An 8,422-nucleotide genomic window follows, 5' to 3' on the forward strand; every position below is an offset into this window, starting at 1 on the left:
TTTTTGTTGTGTTGTGCTCAACGTGCTATACGTGTTTTTAGCAAATTAAAACTCAAATAACATCTGCACGGCGATTTAAAAAAAATGCACGACTTGACTTTTTGCGCCGCGACATCCATTAACCCTTCAAAAGTGTAACCTTTTGGAAGCGTCTGGCCTCTGAACTAGGGACAATTGAACGAGTCAACCCCTAAATAACTTCACCGCCTCATCTCGATTACATTAAATTTTGAAGCGGCTCCCCAAGTAATAAAGTTAGGATTGATTGCATGCGAGGCCTGCAGCTGCTTAGAAGCAATAATGCATCTATCCAGGGGGTGAGAGGCAGGGTCGGCTCTAGACTGGTCGCTAGCCAATCGCAAGGCATTGATCGACAAACAATCATTCATACTTAGATTCGCAACGATGGACAATTTAGTCTTGAACTAACCTAAAATGCACATTTTTGGAAAGTGTATATCAATCAACGTCAACAGGTCTTTGGGTATAAATGCCCATCCTTTGCCCATCTTCAGTTGGATGTCAATCAAAGCGATTTTGCAGGACATGAATCGCTTAATGGCCGGAATTTTTTGTTTTGTCGCCACAAAGAAAAGCATTTAATCAGGTGCTTTAATCCAAGCGTGTAAAATGATGGAAGCGTGAACACACTACTTGTAATATAAATCTTATCAATAATTCACGGTGCAATTCTTCATTACTGTACTCCTTTTTTTTCCCTCGTTGTTGCTTTGTCTTTGCAAATGAGTGATTTGAACTTTAATCCTGCTGTTGTTTGCCTCACAATTGCATCATCTTTTCTCTGAAATTATAATTTCTTTGGTGCTGCTTATTTTTGAAATTATCATTTCTTTGGTGCTGCTTATTTTGAGTCCCCCCACCCTCCTCAACATACACTTGCTTTATGCGTAACGTATGAATCTGATAGTGGCACGCCAGAGAGGGACGGTGTGTCATCTTTAAACATTAGCAGAGTTGACATTAAAGCCTGTGAGATGACAGAAGTCTCGCCGCATTCGCCGAGTGACAATTTTCATTGGCAATCGTGAGTGATTCCATCTAGGGTGGGAACAGATGTCGGCCTCCATCGTGTAAACACTTCCAGAAGCGAAGCAGGAATCGCTTCGTCCTCAGAATCAATACGGCAAAGTGAAATAATCCCTGTTGGTTTTAAGTAAGTGAGTGATTCCATCTAGGGTGGGAACAGATGTCGGCATCCATCGTGGAAACCCTTCTAGATGCGAAGCAGGAATGGAATCGCTTCGTCCTCAGAATCAATACGGTTCATGCTTCGGCAAAGTGAAATAATCCCTGTTGGTTTTAAGTAATAGAGCAGGGGGGTGTCAAACTCATTTTTGTCGCGGGCCTGATTTTAGTTACAGTTTCCCTTGGAGTGCGGTCATGCATGTGAAACCATATAAATAGTGAAGAATAATGGTTTATTCAACTATTGTTTAAATTACTGTTATGAAGGTTTGGTAACAAGAAAATGCTTACAATATCTCCTATTTATTCAAACCGAGAATGTGAAACTTCAGAACAGATTTTAGCAAGCATCGTCGGAATTGACGTTTGATTTGCTTTCATCGGCCACATAAAATGATGTGGCGGGCCAGATCTGGGCCCCCGGGCCTTATGTTTGACCATTTACGTGGTTCTGCAACTTGTTTTCCTCTTGTACCAAGACAGCATTTAAAGGATTTGGATTGTGTTTTACAATAGTACTTAACACTATTTACAATTGTATTTGCAGTCTTGTTACGAACACAAATATCTTTGTTACGATACTCACGTGAGCTGGTGAAAGTAGAAGTTTAGTCGATCATTGCTACTGGTTGAGCAGCCACTAGAATCATGCACTGGGAAGGAAGGCACAACAGATGGTTGATGGGAGATTATCACGATGGGAAGAGGCGCCATGAGGCCAATTAGAGGTGGGGATGGGTTAGGCACAGATGGCAGCAGAACCAATGAGAATTCTTCTTACCTCGACATTTTGTAGTCCCGTTCCATCCCGATGAATAGCAACGGTGACGTTCGTTAGCATGATGAGCTAAACCTTGGTATTGTTTTATCAAGTGTGTCTTTTTGTCTCCAATCCCCGCCCCCACAAACATTTTTAAATGCTACACAAGTGAAACAAAATATTAGAAACAGCCCTAACATCAACCAATCAGTAGTGTTGCATCTCACTGACTAAAATATGAAGTAACATCTGGCCAGTCACTGTGAAGTGTAAAGTAATCGACAAAACCAGCAACAGAAATCGGCCCAGAATCAGATTACGGTCTTGGCAGAGTGTAAATTTTAATGTTTGCCCAGGCCTGGCAACCCACCGGGAAAGCACTTTGCCCAAAAGTGAGATGAGTGACAGTTCAGTGGCGAAGAATATGCAAATTCACTCTTTTGCAGTCCCAGGTATGCTTTTTGCTGTCAAGCTAATTGGGCAGTTAGCACCCAAAATCAGCCATGCATCTGGATCAAAATGGACGGTTCGGAGTGGAATGGGTTTGTCTTTGTCCACCAATAAACGGGACGCACCGTTTCTTCCACCACAACGGAAGGTTACCAAAAAAAAAAAACATATTTGGGTCACAGGGCTGAATACATCAGGCCCAAGGTGGGATCGTTCACAGACAAAACTTCCACTCCCGAGCATCAACAAGTTCTTCGAGGTTTTGAGCGCAGAGAGACAAAACTTACATCATCCGTCATACTGCTCTTGGCTCGTTTCTTCTGCCGACGTGTCAGCCAGTGTCTCCCGGCCCCCGTCACTGCGGCTGACAGACTGATGGACGATCTGTTGAGGGGAGGGCCGCTCGCAGCTGTCTCACTCGGGGATATGTGAAAGGACTATTCCCTCTCATTAAGGAGATTTCCCCTCCTCATGTGGCCCTTCGCGCCGTCATGTGGGAGAATTTTTGATGGGATGTCTTTAATCACCTTTGAACTCTCAAAAGAAAAAAAAAAGGAAAGAGGATTCCAAGCTTGGCCCGGTGAATTAATAAACAGCAGCGTGGATGGTTTGAATTGAAACAAAGGAAAAGGATCACCAGAGGAGATGAGAAAGAGAAGCAACAAGCGGATATGTTAAAGGATTGTCTTCATGAAACATGACAATTTTCTTTTTTTTTTTTGCCCCCGCCTAACAGAATATGTGATGAGAGGCTTGACAGAAAAGGTGGAATAATTTGGACCCTCAACTTTGCCTCAAGACATTCGGCTGTCAGCCTCCACATCCTTCCATCTGGAGGCCGCAGTAAAAAGTTGCTCTTCCATGGAGTATTTTCCAGATGTCTCTGTAGAGCTGTCAATCATCCTAATGTCGGGACAGAGCGCTTCCCTGTGGGTCACGTGCTTTTTTTCCCCCAGTCCAAAGACCGTCATAAAGCTGAGGGCTAAGTCCTAAATTAGCATTAAAAGTATGAAAAAGTTAATTAGCATGAAAAAGTATGAAAAGAAAACCCCCACTAACCGATCAGGCTGATTCAGACACATCTTTTTGACTCATTTGCTCGATGGCGCAAGTCTGCCTGTGAGCTCGTTTCCTTTTTCCTTTCTTGTTCCTGGGTGAAAATAAAACAGTATGATTTAAGAAAACATTTTTTTTAAGTTGAGCAAACAAACGGTGGCATTAGGCTACGCTAAATTCAATTAGCCTGAAGGAATAACTGACGGTTTGTGTGTGTGTGTGTGTGAGTGTACGGCGAGGCAATCTCGATATTCCCTCCAGAACCATTATGGTTAAGAATGTGTCATTGGTGATTGATGGTGCACTAACTGATAGCGTGGGCTTCGTTCATTCACATATATGTGTCAGTGCGTGCGTGTTAGCGTGAGCTATGGTTCCATTGTGTGTGTGTGGGTGTGTGTGTGCATGTTCGTCATGTCGTGCAATACTTTATATCGTATGTATTGATATATTTGTATAAATTCATGGAAAAAGCAATGGAGTGTGAATATAGTTTGTTTTGTTTTTTTTTAACCCATGTGTATCATAACATATTGAATGTCTCTTGCTATATTTTGCTTATCGCTAAAGAACGTGTGTATATGATCTCTAAATGTGATACGGGGACGGAGTTCACTCGCGACTAGCTTTACCGGTTAGCAATTGTGTCTTTATGATGGTCAGTTGTGATACAAAAGGCCCAAAAAAGGCAATACTTTCTTCTTAAACAATTCTTTGTATGTTTGTTTTTGCTAGCGATATAGCGAACAATGTCACATTGCATTTAGCCCGGAAGTCTGACACCTTGTTCACAATCGAGGCTATGAATAGACGAAAATAATTCTATTCCAAAAGTTATTTTTGCTATTGAGTGTGTTGCGAGTTGGGCAATTCCTTTTTGTTAAAGCTCCAGATATTATCTGTAGCGTAATTATCATAAGGGTCCAATCTTTCCCATGCTCGGGGCCGCCTCCTTTGCGGTCGCTCATCTCGTGTCGTCCATCACCCGGGCCGGCGGTGATAACTACAAATGACAGCCATTCATATGCGTTGCTTTTTGCCTCTCATCTCTGCAACAGAAGATGGAGTTTAGTTGACATGCAGCGAGCAGGATGTTTTGTTTTTTGGTGTGTGTAAAATTAAAAAAAAATCTCATAATCGCTGCAATGAATCAGAGCGGTCATGAGCACCGTGAATCGTTTCAAAAAAAAAAAAAAATCATCCTTCAAATGCTCAAAGTCGCTATGAAGTGCTTCAAAAAGTCCAAAAAGTGTATATTTAGCTCATGTGAGAGCTTAAAAAAAGAACTTCAAAGTGTCTTTGATGGGCTTCCGTGAGGTGAAAGTGCTACCTAATATTAGTTTTTCTCACATCGTATATAAGATTTCATTTTTTTTCAGGAACTGAATCACATTGAAGCGTTATTGTATTGAACAGGCCACCAGGGTAGACCAAGGTTCAGGGGGGGTATGGGGGTCCTCCGTCGGCCTCCTCTATCCCCCAATGAGGCATTATTTTCGGGTACGAAGTCCCTGCCCACGCCGGGGGCCTTTCACCATCTGACCAGCAAACATAAACTGAACCCACTGTGTCACTTTGATCCAATAGCTCATTTATTGCCATCATCTTTGACCTTCAGCGTTCAGGCTGACGAATGGTCGTCAGAGCACATGATGGGGAAGCAGCAGCAGCAGCGTTGCATGATGGGAATAGAAAGCAACAACAAATGTTAAATCCACCCCCCTTGCTCATCCTCATACCTTTAGTATGTTTCGGTGACGACATCATCAAGCGATGGCGAGTGGTCGCAATTGGATTTTTTTTTTTTTTCTCGGACGCCTTCAGTCATCACTGCGTTGTGTCAAGCATGCATGACGGAAGGAGGAAGAGGAAGAGGAGGCAATGTGCCTTCATACCGCTTTTAGCCGATCCCACCATCGAAAATAAAAATAAAAAAACAAAAACAAAAAATACGAATTGGGGTGAGATAAAAAAAAAAAATCAGCCTTTGCAAAGGAACAATAGTAATAAAAAAAATATAGATTTTAAAAATAAATTAAAATAAATTTGAATACATAAATTAGAATGCGATAAAGGCTCAATTTGAATTGAACTTGCTCACTTGAGTAAGATTAATTAAAAAAAAAAATCTGCTTTGACAATTTGATCATGATAAGACAACATTTTCCCTCGCGATATTGACGTGTCCTCATTTACACGTAAACCAAAAGATTTTTCGGAGTTGGCGTGACCTTGTCCTCAGAGATTGCAGCGGCGAAGCGACTCCACCGAGTTGTTTGTTTTTGACAGAGCGGGTCAATGACGCAATATTTTATGTCGTCCTGCGAAACAAACCCGTGGCTGTTGTTTTATGGCGGTGCATCACATGCCCGTGACATGAAACTATCATGATCGTCGTCACTTTTTCATTGGTTCTCCTGTATGTGTGTGTGTGTGTAAGAAGGTTTGTCCCATCATGGAGTATTGATGGCGGCGATCTTGAAGATGACATTTATTGCTTCCAACTGACATGCAAGAGGAATACGAGGAACATTTGGAGGAGTCCACGCTCATTCCGCAGAGGTCGGGCTGTTTCATGTCCCAAGTTCATTTCATGTAATGTCATTGTGGGGAAAAAAAAATAAAAAATAGGGTGTAGGTCGTGTTAGGGTTTAGGATTAGATATTCAGGGATTAGATTTGTTTGTAGGTTTCAGGATTGGGGTTTGGTTCCTGCCACGTGGAAGTGATATCATTAGGGTTATGGTTAGGTGTTTGTGGAATGGTGCCCCAAATTTCACGATGTGGCGACTGGATAAAAGTCTAAATTAGCGTTATGTTCCCGGATTATGACTCGGGTTTAGTCGAGGTTTTGGTGAAGGGATTTTCTTTTTGACAGCCGCGTTGAAATGAGGTTGCAAATGTAAGCGTCGAGATGCTGCTTGCACTTCTCAGGTTGTCGTCCTGATTGCGTTGTTATTCATGCAGATTTTAGCGAGCGCGCACGTTGGGGCCGCTCGCCGCACGGCCATCAAATGAGCGGCGACGTGCTCATCTACAAACCCTCGCGTCGCGAGTCGAGAGTGCGAGTGGGGTGTGGGGGTGTGTGTAATTGCGATGCGGCATTTAATCGTCTTTAATGCGGCATAATCACATCAGGTGCCGCTTCCCGTTTGCCTCGGCGGTCGTGTTTCGCCGACTCGTTTCGACTGGCAAGTCCCACGGGCCTCGGCGTTCCACATTCAAACCTCGATGATTGTGCCTCGAATCACCGAAAGACGGTTGTGCGATCACGGCGTTCTTGGTGAGTCACACGTTGAGAGTTTTTTTTTGAGCAGGTGAAGTTGGGACACGTTTTAGCGCCACGCATTGTGGAAAGGGTGCGCGGGTTGTGTGGAAAAGTACGCCTATGGGGTTTTTGGAGGTCAGGGACAAATTGAAGGTGTGCAAAACTGTCACCAAACATTTCAATGACTTTACGCTCCACATCCCTTTGCCCATCTCTCCTACCCCGCAACCCTAAAAAAAAAAAACCACAAAATGAGAACTACAAAATGAACATCATTGTGAACTCTGCCCACGGGAGATTGAGGATGTATGCGGCCAGCAAGAAATCTTGCTTTGACACTACAGTTCGTTCATTTTGTGTTTTCTAAGAAACATGTTACATTGCGATTGATTCGATGCCCGGAGTGTTCCTTTAGCTTTTGTGCTAATAATGTTTAGCATGATGTTTTGTACAGCAGTGCTTGAACTGACTATGAAGTCACATACCATCTGAAATCTTAAAAAATAAATAAATAAAATCATCTTGACATCCGCGTACATGTACTGAAAGAGGTGTCACCCCGCCCCCCCAAAAAAATCCACCGTACCCAAACTGGATTTGTTTCCGACATTCAAGGAAATATTTTTGTATCGAGTCCCACATTTTACAACCCTTAAATGTACTTGCTCAATCAGAAGAGTCGCAGTCACCTTTGGGTATTCTTTAGTATTTACTCCCAAAACGTCAAGTGTTTTTGGTCATCTTTTGTTTTCCCACCAGTAAGGCATTGAGAGTTTGTCATCGAAAAAAAAAGCAACAGCATGTGTTGCCTCTGGGTAAACGACCTGATTTAGCATCTGGATACAGTGAGTGAGAGCGAGACAGAAGGAGGACGAGGAGATGGACAAGTATTCAGTGAGGCTGTAAAATACAAATGAAAGTCACTCAAGAAGGATTGGCCTTCTCTTGGAAATCCGTTATCTCAGACTCCTAAAGGCTTATTAAAAAAAAAAAAAAAAGACCGTATTTTCCGCACTATAAGGTACACCTAAAGGCAATGCGGTTTTCTCAAAAACTGACAGTGCTTCTTATAATCCAATGCGCCTTAAATATGGATCAATATTCTGATTTCTTGGACGTAATATTGTAAATGTTCTGGAAAGCGTTTTTTTTTTTAGATATTCAGGGATTAGATTTGTTTGTAGGTTTCAGGATTGGGGTTTGGTTCCTGCCACGTGGAAGTGATATCATTAGGGTTATGGTTAGGTGTTTGTGGAATGGTGCCCCAAATTTCACGATGTGGCGACTGGATAAAAGTCTAAATTAGCGTTATGTTCCCGGATTATGACTCGGGTTTAGTCGAGGTTTTGGTGAAGGGATTTTCTTTTTGACAGCCGCGTTGAAATGAGGTTGCAAATGTAAGCGTCGAGATGCTGCTTGCACTTCTCAGGTTGTCGTCCTGATTGCGTTGTTATTCATGCAGATTTTAGCGAGCGCGCACGTTGGGGCCGCTCGCCGCACGGCCATCAAATGAGCGGCGACGTGCTCATCTACAAACCCTCGCGTCGCGAGTCGAGAGTGCGAGTGGGGTGTGGGGGTGTGTGTAATTGCGATGCGGCATTTAATCGTCGTTAATGCGGCATAATCACATCAGGTGCCGCTTCCCGTTTGACTCGGCGGTCGGGTTTTGCCCAATCGTTTCTC

This window comes from Hippocampus comes, unplaced genomic scaffold (genome assembly GCF_001891065.2).
Source record: "Hippocampus comes isolate QL1 unplaced genomic scaffold, H_comes_QL1_v1.1 scaffold17, whole genome shotgun sequence".
Taxonomy (NCBI): domain Eukaryota; kingdom Metazoa; phylum Chordata; class Actinopteri; order Syngnathiformes; family Syngnathidae; genus Hippocampus; species Hippocampus comes.